Here is a 15,102-nt window from a genome sequence, read left to right on the forward strand (position 1 = left end):
ACATGTTTTCTTTCAATGTACTTTAAAAGTGTAAAATGTATAGGGAAAGTACTTAATGAGTTTCACATATGGACGTCCAAATGGAAATTTCTAGTAACATGTGAAAGAGACCCTAATTTCCCAGGCGGTGTGAAACTCCCTCCTGCACGTTTTAAAATAGGTTCCTCAAATGGAGACTTCTTTTTTTCTGGTATGCCACCCTTTTGTAGAAACTGTGGAAAATATGGCCATTTTAAGGATGACTGTGAGGCAACCTGTAGAAACTGTGCTAGTACAGAACATGACACCAAAGAATGTCCTCATGATAAAAAATGTAATTTCTGCCAAAAACCTGGTCATTTTTATTTTTCATGCCCACATAGGTTCTGGGAGGCCGAACAGAGACGGAAGGAAAAGGCCAGGACATCCGAAAATGAACCAACAGGTCAGACCACCCCTCAGGAGGAGGAACAACAACCTGGAGCCTCAGCGAGCAAAGAGGGCAATTCGAGTGATGAGGAAAGCTCAGAGGTAATGAAGGGTAACTCCCAAGCAGTGAGGAAAAGTTGGCACCAAGACAACAGGGAGGCTAAAAGAAAGGCAGAAAAGGAACAAAAGGGCATGATCGGTAAAACCAAAAGAGACCGGCAGAAGGTTGACACCGAGCCCGAGGCAAAAACTGGGTTTCCTGGGCCTGAGTCTGAGGCTAACTGGACTACGGTGGGTCCCCATAAAAAGAAAAGAGGGAAGAAAGATGGTTCGAATGGAGCGGCTGATGGGGATCAGATGGACACATCTCCTGGTGGGGAGGTGGACGTTGGTCCCCCAAAAGTCCCGGACCCTGCTGACCCCGGTGGGGAGCCGGGCCTTGCCAGCTCCGTGAGCTCGGGTACATTGCCTTGTACCCAACCTTCCCCTGTGTGTCGGCCTCCCCTGGGTGCAGGGGAGCCACCTGGGGACCCACCTGATAAGGATCTGAATGGCCAGCCCATGGAGACCCAGGGTGCTGTTCCTCTTAGTTGTCTCCCAAGCTACTCACATGTAGCGTTGGGTCATTGTCTTGGTGAGTCAAGTTCCTCCTCCATGGAGTCCTTACTTACGATAAATTCGGACGAGGGAAGTAGCTCGAGCGTAAGTGGTCTGGCCGGTTCAGCGGATAGGAAGTAAGTTCCGTATTTCTGTTTTATATAATTTTTTTACTTTCCTCCAATGGCAGAACTTAAGGGCATTTCCCTCAATGTGAGGGGTCTAAAATCAAAAACCAGAAGAGTAACATTATTTAATTTTTTAACTTGTCTTACGGCTTCCGTCTTCTTTTTACAGGAATGCAATATCCCGCACACAGTATCCTACAAAAAATACAAAGAGGATTGGAAATGTGGCCCATCAGTGTGGTCCGGGTCAAATGTTACCGGATCAGCAGGGATAGCTATACTTTTTAAGGGAAACGTTCAAATTGATTTTATCCAAGAGATTTTACCAGATCGTATGTTATTAGTTAAAGCTTTTATTAATGGTGTAAAATGGCAATTTTTAAATTTTTATGGGTCCCCAGATAAAAATGAAAGAGCTGACATGTTAGAGATTTTACCATTATTTATTAATACCTCTGAACCTTTTATCTTGGCAGGTGATTTTAATTGTATTTTAAAGGGTGAAAGTCGGCGCTCTACAGCCGTAAGTAGAAACTATGACAAAACTACCGGTATGTTAAGTAATATTTTAAGTGATTTTAGACTTGTTGATATTTATAAAGAATGCAACAAGACTAGTTCAGTAGAAGCCGGCTTTACCTGGAGCAATTTAAATTGCAGTTCAAGAATAGATTTTATATTCGGTTCAGAACAAATTTTACCTGATAAATGTGAAACCCACGATAATATCTTCTCAGATCATAAATTTTTATCTTTTAGTGTAAAAATTAATGCTAATAAAAAATGTGGGAAAAAAACTTGGAAAATGAATGTATCCCTTTTAAATGATTCTAAGATTTTATCGGATTTTATTGAATTTTATAAAAACTGCAGGAGGAAGAAAGATGTAAATGTCCCTATAAGTGCCTGGTGGGATAAAATGAAAAAAAAAATAAAAGATTTTTTTATTAAGAAAAGCATATATAAAGCAAAAGAAAAGCTAGAATTATATAATAATTTAAATACCCGGTTACAGACCTTATATAAACTTAGAGAAAATGGTCTAGAAGTAGAAAAAGATATTAAAATACTGAAAGAAGAAATAACAAAATCACTAGAACAAAAAGGGAAAGAGCTCATTTTCCGCTCCAGAATAAAACGCGTGGAGGAAGACGAAAAATGTTCTAGATATTTTTTAAAAAAAATTAGAGAGAAAAAAACAGTAATTGAAGATATAGATGGAGAGAAAAATATGGGAAAAATTTTGGAAAAGGTACATGGTTACTATTTTAATCTTTTTAATGATAAAAGAATAGATGAAAATATAATGCAAAATTCTCTAGAAGAAATAACATCTGTTTTAGATACCGCCTCCCAAGAGTTTTTATCACAAAACATAACAGAAGAAGAAATTTTACAAACCATAAAAAGTTTTAAAATTGGAAAAGTCCCTGGATCAGACGGTATTCCTATAGAGTTTTATGTAAAATTTTATGATATTTTAAAAGAGGATCTGTTTTATGTTTTTACTGAAGTTTTTAATGATAAGGTTTTATTAAAATCCTGGAAAAAAGGGGAGGTCTCATTATTATATAAGAAAGGTGATAAGACAGACTTAAAAAACTGGAGACCTATAACCCTACTAAACTGTGACTATAAAATAATGGCAAAAATTTGTGCAAACCGCCTTAAAAAAATTATAGGAAAAATAATCCACTCAAACCAAGTATGTGGTGTGCCTGAGCGCAGTATCTGGGACAATCTAAACCTTGTTAAAGACTGTATTGAAGACATTAAAAACAGAAAAGGGAAGATGGCAATTTTATCAATTGACTTCGAAAAAGCTTTTGATCAGATTTCTCATTTTTATCTTTTTAAGGTTTTAGAAAAAATGGGCATACCAGAAAGGTTTTTATTATCTCTTAAAGCGTTTTATAAGGACTGCACAAGTAAGATTTTAGTAAATGGTTTCAAGACACAAGATGTTTTTTTAAAATCAGGGGTAAAACAGGGGTGCCCCCTGTCCCCACTACTTTTTATTTGTGCTCTTGAGCCACTTTTATGTGCAATCCGTAGAGATAGACAAATATGTGGTATCCCTCTACCTGGAAGCAAAGGAACAGAAGCAAAAGTGGTGGGTTACATGGACGATGTGGCGGTCCTTTGCCGAGATGCACCATCACTACAAAACTCACTCAAACAGATCCAATCCTTTTGTACAGCTTCTGGTTTTAAGGTTAATTTTAATAAGAGTAGTATTTTAAATATTGGGGAGATGATTTTACACGATGTTTTTATTCCAATAACTGACTCTATTAATATTTTAGGTATTTCTTTCTGTGAATCCAATAATGGTCTAAATAACTGGGAGGCGGTAGCTCAGAAAGTGAATACGAAAATATGTATGTGGAATATGAGAAAATTAACGATGGAGGGTAAAGTATTAATTATAAAAATGGTCATTTTGCCTCTTTTATTGTATTTGAGTTTGGTTTTCCCTCCCCCTGTAAATATTTTAAAAAAGATCACTAAAGCATGTTTTACTTTTTTCTGGAGTTCTAAGATGGAGAAATTAAAAAGAGAAATTGTAACAAAACCAAAGCTCAAAGGTGAGAAAGACTTTCCAGATTTTAGTAGGTTCCTTTTAATTAAATTTTTTTGCTTCTGTTTTAATGCCCTTTTTAAAAATCACTATTGGTCCTTTTTTATGCGTTATAACACTGGTTTTTTTATGAGAAAGTTTGGGTGGTTTGAAACGGTTTTATCATCTCCATATGCTTTTAAACTGCCAACGCATTATTTAATTTTAGAAAAAATAGTGATTCATTTTAATTTAGGGGGTAAAGAAGCGGGAGATCTACAAAATAGTAAGAAATTAATTAAAAGTCTTTGTAAAAATGAAGAGTTATGTAACATTGAGCGCTATGATGATGAACAAATATTGAATATATGGAAAGTCATTAATGCAAAATATCTTTTTAATATACAGAAAGATTTGGCTTGGAGCTGCGCACACCAATGTCTTCCGTGCCGGGCATTCCAACATAGAAGAGGACTCGTGAGGTCTGCCATTTGCCCAAGAAGCGGATGTCAAGAGGAGGAATCAGTGAAACATCTACTATGGACTTGTCCTTTTGCAAAAGCGTTCTGGAGAAAATTGCTCCCTCTGATGGAAAAAGTGGCAGACCTCAAAGACTTTAACTACGCCACAATACTTTATGGACTTATGGAATGCCCAACAGAAGACCAAAAAATTATGGCATGGAAGACAATAAATTGCGCCAAAATAGCTCTCTGGAAAGCCCGAAATATTTTAATTTTTAATCATGATGAATTGTCTTTAAATGATGTTTTTAGTTTTTGTTTAAGTGAAATGTATGTATATTTTTTATTAGATAAAAAAAATAATCCAAATATCTCCCTAAAATGGGATGTCAATGTATGGAACACATTTTGAATTTTTGTAACATTTTATTAATTTGAATATATGCAAATTTCTATCCTATTTGAATAATTTATGTTTTTAAGTCTCGTATGTTTCGAGACAATGTATAAAAATTTGTAATGATGTAAAATGTTGCTTTTATTTCTGTACATCTGTGTAATTTTTAAATAAAACTGGTTTTATCCCTGTGAGGGGATAGCCAAATTAAAAAAATCTGTTCTTATCAGTTTAATATCTGATACGTCCCCTATCTGGGGACCATATATTAAATGGATTTTTAGAACAGGGAGATGGAAAAAGAGCTTGCTCTGTCCACTCCACGCATTGACCTGGTATTGCAGTATCTCCAGGACCGGTGCACCCCTTCTTTAATGCAGTTTCTAAAATCAGAAAGAATTGAATTCAATGTTTTTTGTTCATTTTGCTTGTTTGTCGGATTTTGGGATGGACTCTTTGGCTTTGCTTTTCTTCTCCTCATTGGATTTTTCATGTTAAAAGTTGCAGAAGCCAGATGACAAGCTCATTTTGGTTCAACTTCAGCAACTGTGCATTGCATTGCCATGTAATGTAATGCAATGCTATCTATCTAGCTCTCCCTCTTTACTTCCTTTTGGATAAACAGACATATTAGGCAAGCATTTTGGAGCTTTCACCTAAATAACTACAGGTGGTGAGATAAGCTGCACAATATAATTGACCTTTCAGTATATTGTTGCACACACACCATCTATTTAGCAAATGCCCTTGTTATCAACAGCAGCCTTTTAAACTCACCTGAGCTAACAGGTATGTGAGCTGGTTACTCTGCTGCGCTTAAAATTTCTTTTTTGGTTTGCTACAATGCCTTTTGTGAAACGTTGTCTCCCTCTGCTGGAACACTGACTTCTTTCATTTAATGCCTGCAGACTATAAAAGAGAAACCAACCCAAAAAGTTTGGTTGATTAGTCTGTGGCATTCTTTTAAACTGTTGCTTATGGCGGTCTCTGTGAGCTTCTCAGTGACATTCAGCCATCCAGGTATCCCGCCTGCAGTAGATGGAATGTGGCAATGGAACGCTGGCTGCGCATGTCATAATAGGCTCTGAGCCTTTATATACCTGCGCACAGCAGCAGCCACCTTCAGTCTGCTGCTGGACAGCCAGCAGCAGCAGCAGGAAAGGTAAGTAATCAGCAACCCTCCTGCTAAGTGTAGACAGCTGCTCGTTCCACCCCCCCCCCCGCCTTAATTGGTTCTCCTCCCTTCCAACGGTGTTGAGGCGGGTGGGAACAGCCGGGGGTGAGGGTGCTGTGCTAAAAGAGGTGGAGTTATGCAGATCTAAAACGCGTGGATTGCAGCAGCAGCAAGCTGAAAAGTGCAGGCATGTGAGGGATCTAGAGGTTGACAGCATGTCTTCTTAACGGGAGTCCAGGTGGCCATCTCCACAAATGGACTTTTCAGGATCCTTGGGTGGCACCGTAGTCCGAAACCAATTCTGGTTATCGCTTCTCGGCCTTTTGGCTTAGATCTTGTATCTGATCAGAAGGATCCTATAGTGTCTCCCCCTCGGCCTTGCAGCATCGCCACTTAGGTGGCTTAAGCTGCCTGCTGCTATTGGGGGGGGTCCAGAGGAAATGAGAGGTGATAATGGGCGTCAAGATTCGCTATGCCGGGACCGATGATATTCGGGTCAAAAATGCTTTTCGCATTGATATTGAGGAGTCGAGGAGGAATTTCTTTAACCTGCGGTTCTTGGTGGAAGTCGTCATCTTCAAGATTTTGAATGTTGGTCGTGGAGACATCATTTGCCTACAGGAGTTCCCAAAGAATGGCCGGTACGTTTTAGTCCTTCATCGTATGGCAGCTTGCCAGAATCTTTTCAAGACTCTAAAGGATCAGCAAGCCTTGGATCATCCGGCTCTTGATGGGCTTACATTCACGGTATTGTATACTAAGGGGGAAGTGCCAGTTCTTGTGTTTATGCACAACCCCCTTGTGGATGTGGAGGACATTACTAGATTCCTGAACCGTCATTGCAGCTATGTGTCCTACTCACACAAGGTGAGGAATGAGGTGGGCTTGTGGACTGGCAAACACAAATTTTTTGTACGGTTCCAGGAGGACCCCCAGGGACCTGGGGGTATCCACTACCCTCCCCTCAGTTTTGCCATCGGGAGGGATAGAGGGTATATGTATTTTCCTGGTGCTCCGCGTTTTTGCAGGAAGTGTAAATCCTTTGGACACTACCAAGAGGACTGCACGGTGCAGAAGTTTTGTGGGAAATGCAATAAAGAGGGTCATCTGGCAATGGAGTGTACTAACTCCATGGTTTGTAATGCATGTGGCGAGGAGGGACACGCTTTCAAGGACTGTCCCCATCGTTCCAGGTCATATGCAGAGGCCGTGTCCCCACGTCCTACTACTGCCGCCACTATTGGTGAGGCGATCGAGGCAGTAAGGGACTTCATGGAAGAGATGGAGCAAGCACCCGATCCTGCTGGTGGAAGCGCTGTTGAGATAGAGCCTGCAGATATGTCAATTCTGCTTGATGTGAGTGGTGAGGGAGAAGTGAGCGGTTCACTCTCCACAACGCCGGTGTTGGCTTTGGAAAGCTCAGAGGCAATTCATGAAGGTGGTGGTGGCCAGGGTGACTTCACCGGGGCTGTGGTGAGGCCCCCTGATGAGGATTCTGATGTGTCTTCTGCAAAGAAGTTCCGGCCAGATTTTTCACCTGCCAGTATTGGGAGCATCAGCCCCTTAAGTGATAGGAGCTATCCCGAGAGCTACAGTGCCTCTCCTAGGAGGTCTTTTTTGGAGGAGGGGGCCAGCATTCTCTGCTTAACATCAGGAATCGAGTTTCAAGACGAGAAAGGTTGACTCTTCGGTGGGGGGTATGTTCTTTTTTACCGAATATGGTTAAAAAATGGGCTCCAACGTGGGCTGTAGTGTACTGTCAATAAATGTAAGGCTTATAAAATCTAAGCCTAGAAGATTGGCTATACTGGAAGAACTAAAAAATCTTGGAGCAAATATTTACTATCTGCAAGAGTGCGGAATTGAAGAGTCACCTCCTGAAAAGGACTGGGTATATGGGTATAGCATTTGGTCAGGTTCAATGACAAACAAAAATGATGGTGTGGGGATTTTGTTGGGGAATAGGGATTTAAGTTTTGAAAATTATATGGTGGTGGAGCCAGGTCGTTGTATAATGGCAGTGGTTAAGGGGAGAGGGTGGAGGGTGAAAATTGTTAACGTGTATTGTCCAATTAACAAAGGGGATAGGTTAGCACTATTAGAGAAAATACGTTTATTTTTGCCTGGAAGGATTCCAATATTATTAGTTGGTGATTTCAATTGTGTTTCTGAAGGGGAAATTGATGTCACGGGTAAGGTCCTTAATCAAATTACATCTGATTTTTCTTTTTTAGATGCAGCGGAATTTTTGAGTAAGCCACCACCGGCCACATATAGAGCTGATAGGGGAGGAATAGTGTCCAGGATTGACCGCATGCTGTATACAAATAGAGGTTTGGTGTGTAAATTTTTTAAACAGCATGTTTTTTCTTTCACAGACCATGAATGTTTGTGGGGTATGTTTGAAGGTGATAAAAAAATGGTGCATGGTGTTGGGGTATGGAAGCTAAATGTTAGGTTGTTAGAGGATGTTAGGGTTATGAGAGACTTCGAAAGTAAGTATGAATGGTGGAGGTCTAGGAAAAATAATTTTGTGGATGTGACTGTATGGTGGGATTGGGTGAAAGTGGAAATTAAGATTTTTTTTAGGAGGTGGGGTTATAAAAAAGCAGCAATTGAAAGAGGCAGATTTAAAGATTTAAATATGAGGATTGAGTGGTTACATAAAATGAGTATGAAAGGAATTGATGTTAGTGATCAACTCAGAGGAGCGAGAGATGAGATGAAGCGTGTTTTGGAAAAGCGTGGGAAGGAAATTATTTTTAGGACGAGAGTTGAGCATTTGGATATGGATGAGAAGTGTATGAGGTACTTTTTTAAAAAAATGTGCAGTAAAAAAGATGAGTTGGATGAGGTTGTAAATGATAATGGTATGACTGTGGTTGGAAGGGAAGTGTTGGATGAGGTACATAGTTTCTATAGTAGTTTATTTGAGTCTAAATGGGTGGATGGGGGTTTGAAAAAGCATGTGTTAGGTATGTTGGAGAGTCAGCTTGAATCAGGGGAACGTGAGTGTTTGAGTGAAGATATTGTTTTTGATGAGGTTAAAAAGGCGGTGGATGGTGCGAAAAAGAATAAAACACCTGGGAAAGATGGGTTGCCTGTGGAGTTTTATGTAAAAGCATGGGATGTGATTGGTGTTGATTTTGTGGAGGTATGTCAATATATGTGGATGAATGGTGTACTTTGTAATTCCATGAAAGAAGGAGTAGTTGTTTTACTATATAAGAAGGGTGAGAAAAAGAATTTGCGTAATTGGAGGCCGATTACATTACTCAATGCAGATTATAAAGTCTTTAGCAAAATTCTGGCTAACCGTATGCGTGGGGTGATTGGAAGTGTGGTTGGTGATGATCAAGTGTGCGCGGTGCCAGGTAGGTGTATGACTGATAACCTCTTGTTGTTGAGGGACGTAATTGGAGATTGTATGTTTAGGAAGGGGAAATGTATGGTTTTTTGTGTGGATTTTGAGAAAGCTTTTGATAGAGTGTCGCATGCGTTTATGTTTGAGGTGTTAGTTAGGATGGGTTTTCCTAGTGTTTTTGTGAATGCCATAAGGTGTTTGTATGATGGTGTGGTGAGTGAAGTGTTAGTGAATGGATGTTTGAGTGAGAAGGTGTGCATAAAATCAGGGGTCAGGCAGGGGTGTCCGTTGTCCCCTGTCCTGTTTATAAGTGTGATTGAGCCCCTGTTGTGCATGATTCGGAAAGAGAAAGTGATGAATGGTCTTCTGATCCCAGGGAGTGGTGGAAAGACTGTAAAGGTAATGGGGTATATGGACGATGTTGTTGTGGTGAGTGATAATATGGCTGCTATGAATCGAGCAAGGTTGCTTTTAGATTTCTTTTGTGGTGCATCTGGTTTTAGGGTGAATTGGGGGAAGTGTAGCTTTAAGTGTTTCGGGGATTCGAGTGTTAGGATGCATGGTGTGATATGTGAAGAAGGTGCTATTAAGGTTTTGGGGGTGTGGTTTAACAAAGATCTGAAAGGGAATGAGAGATGGGATGAATGCGGTAAGAGGATTGAACAGAAGTTAAATTTTTGGAGGTTGCGGGACTTGACATTGTCAGGCAAAGTCCTTATTATTAAGTCAGTGATTCTTCCTATGTTACTTTTTGTGTCAGTGGTTTTTCCAGCCCCTTATAGGGGTTTTAGGCGGATTGAGAAGCTAATTTTTACGTTTTATTGGGGAAGTAAGATGGAAAAACTTAAAAGGGAATATTTGTGTAAGTTACGTGAACATGGGGGAATGGATTTCCCAAATTTTGAAATTTGTCTTGGTTTAAATTTTATTAAAACAGTGGTTGTTCTGTTAGGTAGGGATAACAAGACGGCTTATATGATTAAATATATGGCTGGATGGATGTTGTTTGGGTTGAAATGGATGAGAAGGGATGCAAGAGTGCCTGTTTCGTTTAAATGTCCAGTGTGGTATGAGTTTGTTGAAAAATTTGTTGTCAAGCATGATTTGTTGGATGTTCCTATGGGTGATTTCAAAGTGATAAGGAATGTAAGGAGAAGGATGCGAGTTAGAGAGTTTGAATGTAACATTAGGGGCTTGAGATCGAGTGAAGCGTTGTGTGTATGGAGGAACCTGAGTATAAAAGGAATATCGAATAGGCAGCGTGATATCGTATGGATGAGTTTGCATGAGATTTTGCCTGTGAGAGAGGTACAGAAGAGGAGGGATCTGATTAGAACAGAGGTATGTCCGAGGGATGGATGTGGGGCGAGTGAAACTGTTATGCATTTGGTTTGGAATTGTGATTATGCTCAGAGTGTTTGGAAGGGAGTGGGTGGTTTATGCAAGGAACTAGCGGGCGTGAATTTTATAAATTGGAGAGTGGTAATGTTTGGGATGGGTGCAAGTAGCCGGGTGAAAGAGAGATTGTTGTGGTTGATAATGGCATGTGTAATAGAAAGTCTGTGGGACGTTAGGAATTTGTGTTTATTTAAAAGGAAAATAATCTCAGTTAATAATTGTGTTAGGATGGTTTTGTCAAGGTTATACATAGTTTATTTATGGGATAGCCGTGGCGGTGGTGGCTCTGATTCAGAAGGTTTTTGGAAAGTCAAAAAATGGAGGTCACTGGTAAAGTACCAGTAAGTCCTTGTTTAAGTGTTGTGATCTGTCATTTTTTATGACAATGGTATGTTTTTATAGTTTTTGTCCATTCAAAAGGTCTTACAACTGTTTCAGTATAAAGTTATAAATATGAAATAAAGAAAGTACCATTATGATGTAAGACTGGGCAACGTAGTATGAGTTTTTATACTATTGATTGTTGCTTGAAAAATTTTACTGAATGGTATAAAAAAAAAAAAAAAAATCTGTTCTTATCAGTTTAATATCTGATACGTCCCCTATCTGGGGACCATATATTAAATGGATTTTTAGAACAGGGAGATGGAAAAAGAGCTTGCTCTGTCCACTCCACGCATTGACCTGGTATTGCAGTATCTCCAGGACCGGTGCACCCCTTCTTTAATGCAGTTTCTAAAATCAGAAAGAATTGAATTCAATGCTTTTTGTTCATTTTGCTTGTTTGTCGGATTTTGTCATATTCTAGAATACACAATGCGTTAGAATCGGGCCACCATCTAGTAAACAATAATTCCAATCATAGACAAACCTCATGTGACACTGGATCAAACTGCCCGAACAGCTGCCCCATGGTGATGGCTTTAGGGTTCACTGTCCGGTAAATCACTTTTTCTTCTTCGCACCCTCGCTCATTCATAAGAGACAGCGTATCAGCGAGGACGTGGAGGACCTTCGTTTTTCCAGAGAACGGCTCTCCAACCAACATAAAACTGTACGGGATAAACAAAATGCAGCATGGTCCATTGTATAAAATGGAAACAGCGAAGAATAAATCCCCCGTCCCATGGACTTCTGTAGTTACAGCTTACCCGTTTCTGACAATCATCATCTCATACGTCTGGATCATTTCCTCCAGGAAGACCTTCTCGGGCTGGATGTTGTGTCCAGCACAGCTCTCCTGTGCGCATTCCAGTAAATCCTGAGCAAAAGGAAGGTAAAATATTTCATCAGTCTGTTTACAGTGGATCCAATTAGAGGTGGGAGAATACATTTTCAGGAACCAGATCAGTATTCTGTGGCCGCTGGACAGGACCCATGAGAGCCGCCTCTTAGCTGCCGGCATCCCCGGCTCCTCTTCTGATTATATGGCCTGGTGTACATCATGCTGCAACCATAACGTCATGCCAGGCCGGCTAATCTGAAGAAGAGACGGGGGGCAGGAAGAAATAAGGTGGCTCTCAGGGGTCTCATTTAGTGCCCACCACTGACCTGATGTCACGCACAGTGTAGGAAAGACAAAGTGCGACACAAAGGGATGAGGGGAAGGGAGCCCAGATACTAGGGAAAGGGGGAAATGGAGACCTCCTAGGCTGATCTGCAATCACCCTGTCTCCCCTACCGACTCTATATTGGTTCCTCACCAATTGCCGCACAGGAACCTATCCCTGTATTTCCTTAGCGCTTGACCCTGGATAGGGAAGGGGGGTGAGCACTAGTCGATCCCCACTGACAACTAAAGACAGCAAGGGGAGACAGACACAGGGGAAGTAGCTTAGCTTGAGTCGACTTCAGAGAGATGGCACACACATCCTCTTAGCACCAGAGAGGAAGTAAGAACTGCACTTGCTCCAAGCCTTCACAAGGGGTCATGTGAATATCAATGGCACCTCTGTGTAGCAACCTGGAAATATTTAAACACCCAGGCCTGATTGTCAATTAGAACAGGAGGGAGGTAGCCGCTGGGTCCTACAGTGAGACCGCTAAGAAGATGTCCGTAATGCCAAACGAAGGGATCTCCTGCAACCAACTGCAGGGCGACTGTCTGTCACATCTGACGCACCCATGACACCTGGCCATTGGATCAGTCTCCTGCGAATCGATTCATTCATCTAAAAAAAAATGTCTCCATAACCTACAACTAAACTAGCGATAAATCACTCTCAGATGTTTTAACCATTTTTTTTCTACATCAGATCATCCTGCATTGGAGGTATACGTGAGCCCCCTTACCTCTGGTGCCCCTGTGCAGCTGCCCAGGTTGCACTAATGGGACCGGACGATGAGTGACAAGGTCATGTAACACAATTCCAAAGCAGTGGACCAGGATCGGGTGATTTCAATGGGATTGGTCTACCCTCTACTGTGTATGGGGGCCTCATGACAGATTATGTTGGGGGACATAAAAATCGGGCGGTTGGAATTTAATCACCCAATCCTTACTTTCTGACCCTGAAATTAGCAGCTGACATAAGATTCTGGCAGCGACTCTGTCTTAGAGAAAACAGGAATGAGCATTCCTGAATATGGGGGAGCCGGGAAAGATAACTGTCATCCTAATGATAGCTGGCCCGCTATATAGGACCTATCACTTGCCATTAATATGCAATTTTATTACCTGGTGTAAATGCCGCTGTTCTCCTGAATTCGGTGTTGTTTTTCTTTTGCTCCTGCGTCTCTCCATTCCTGAGATATAGCCGCTTTATAGAAATCTAGTTCATAATTTTTAATAGCCAAGTGGGCGTGGTCATCAAGTCCTCTCTGTGGGAGTCTTCAGGAAGGCCTTGCCCAGTTGGCTTAAAGGGCTAGAGGAGAGTGACAGATGTCAGGAACGGAGAGGAGCAGGAAGAAAAGAAAAACAATGCCGGAGTCAGGAGAACAGCGGCATTTACATATTTATGGCGAGGGACAAGTCCTCTTTAAGTCTTGGAAAACCCCTTTAAGACACTATTATATTTTAATACCTTATAGTCGGCTTCCGGAAGTTGAATGCCAGGGAACAGGTCGCTGGTAATCCTATTGAACAGAGGAATATCATGAGACAAAAATTTGGGTTCGTTTACATCCTTAATTGACCGCAAGAGCTAAATAGAATGAAAAAGGATTAAATGATAAAATAATTCATATACAATATGACATGAAACAATATTAAAAGTGAAGAACCCCATTACAAAGGAGCAGTCAGTTCTTGTGGTATGTCTGTATTAGTAAAGAATAGTATTCTCCAAAAAATAAGTATGAAACCTCTTTTCCTAAAACGCTACATTGTATCGTCCCTCTGTTATACCTCCTGGAAATGTATGTGTAAATGATATATAATGTATATGTGGCACCCCAGGGGTCTGGTCTCCACAATAATAGCAATATTATGTCTGAGAGCAGGTGGGAGGTCTCTTGGTCAGGAATCCTATGCATGCCACACCTCCTGCCCAGTCCTGGGAGGGGAAGAACTTCCCCTATATAAACCTGGGGCTGAGGCAGGGTTAGAGACTAGAGTAGAGAGAAGAGAAGCAGCCATAGGAAGAAACAACAGGAGCTCTGTGGGAGCAGTGCTACAAGGAGTCAGGGGCTGGCAGCTGCAGAGCTCGCCCTGACTGAGAAGTTATCACCGGACCCGGAGTCCGAGGCTGTGGGGACTAATCTTTACCCAGCAGCAGAAAACGACCGGCAGGGGATTGCAGGTCCTCTGGCCCAGAAACCTGAAGGCACGGTCACACGCGTGGGACCAGCACCGCCATCGTTGAGCGGAAGCCATTAGAAGGCCCCGAGTCACCGGCCATACGGGTGAGCACCACACGGTACACTCAGGGACGTGGGCTACTTTTACCCGCCTCTAGCAAGGTAGCCAGAAGAGTACAGTTAGTTGGGAAGGCCTACAACTCCGCCTGGCCAGGGGAAATCCCATCTGCTCAAGGACTGACCAGGCCCCGATCGCTAGCAAGTACTCCGGGAGGGTCTATCTTTGTCACCAGTAAAGACCCTGAACTACACCGCATCGTCTCTGAGTGGTTCCTGCTACCCCCATCATCCATGTCGGCTGCCCTGAGGCCATACCCCTCCCGTTGGGGGTTATACCATCCACGCTGCACCATCCTTCCACCGGCCTCAGCGGTCTGCCCTGCAGCGGCAGCTCCATAGCTGCATTCAACGGGTGGCGTAGTCGTCCTACATCTACTGCTAATATACTGCCTCCTAGTTTGACACCCTGGGCACGGACCGGGTCACCGCCACAAGGACTACTACCCCTATCCAGATCCGGCTCCGGGTATCCCCTGAACATGGCCCAGGGGGCGCGTCAACTTTTGGCGTAGTCGGCAGGATTTCGTGCCCGCAACCACCGGGTACTGCGTGCCTGAAAAAGAGACTTTTAAAACTTACCTGTGGTAAAGATTCCCGCCATCCGGCGCCATCTTCAGCCTTCTTCCCGCCATCGGTGAAGATTCCCGCCATCCGGCGCCATTTTCAGCCTTCTTCCCGCCATCCGTGAAGTTTTCCCGCCATCCGGCGCCATCTTCAGCCTTCTTCCCGCCATCCGTGGAGTTTTCCCGCCGTT

General features: G+C 42.1%; 2 non-coding genes across 2 annotated transcripts; both read left to right on the forward strand.

The window, feature by feature from the left end:
• Positions 1-4,738: 4,738 nt before the first annotated feature.
• LOC141197552 (U2 spliceosomal RNA) lies at positions 4,739-4,923 on the forward strand. Its single transcript, XR_012269801.1, has one exon. It is a non-coding gene; the product is annotated as a U2 spliceosomal RNA (small nuclear RNA).
• A 6,097-nt stretch (positions 4,924-11,020) lies between these two features.
• Positions 11,021-11,211, forward strand: LOC141197558 (U2 spliceosomal RNA). The gene has a single exon (XR_012269805.1). It is a non-coding gene; the product is annotated as a U2 spliceosomal RNA (small nuclear RNA).
• The last annotated feature ends 3,891 nt before the right edge of the window (positions 11,212-15,102 follow it).

Source organism: Phyllobates terribilis, unplaced genomic scaffold, assembly GCF_046119375.1.
Source record: "Phyllobates terribilis strain yellow unplaced genomic scaffold, ASM4611937v1 Scaffold_84__1_contigs__length_6523798, whole genome shotgun sequence".
Taxonomy (NCBI): domain Eukaryota; kingdom Metazoa; phylum Chordata; class Amphibia; order Anura; family Dendrobatidae; genus Phyllobates; species Phyllobates terribilis.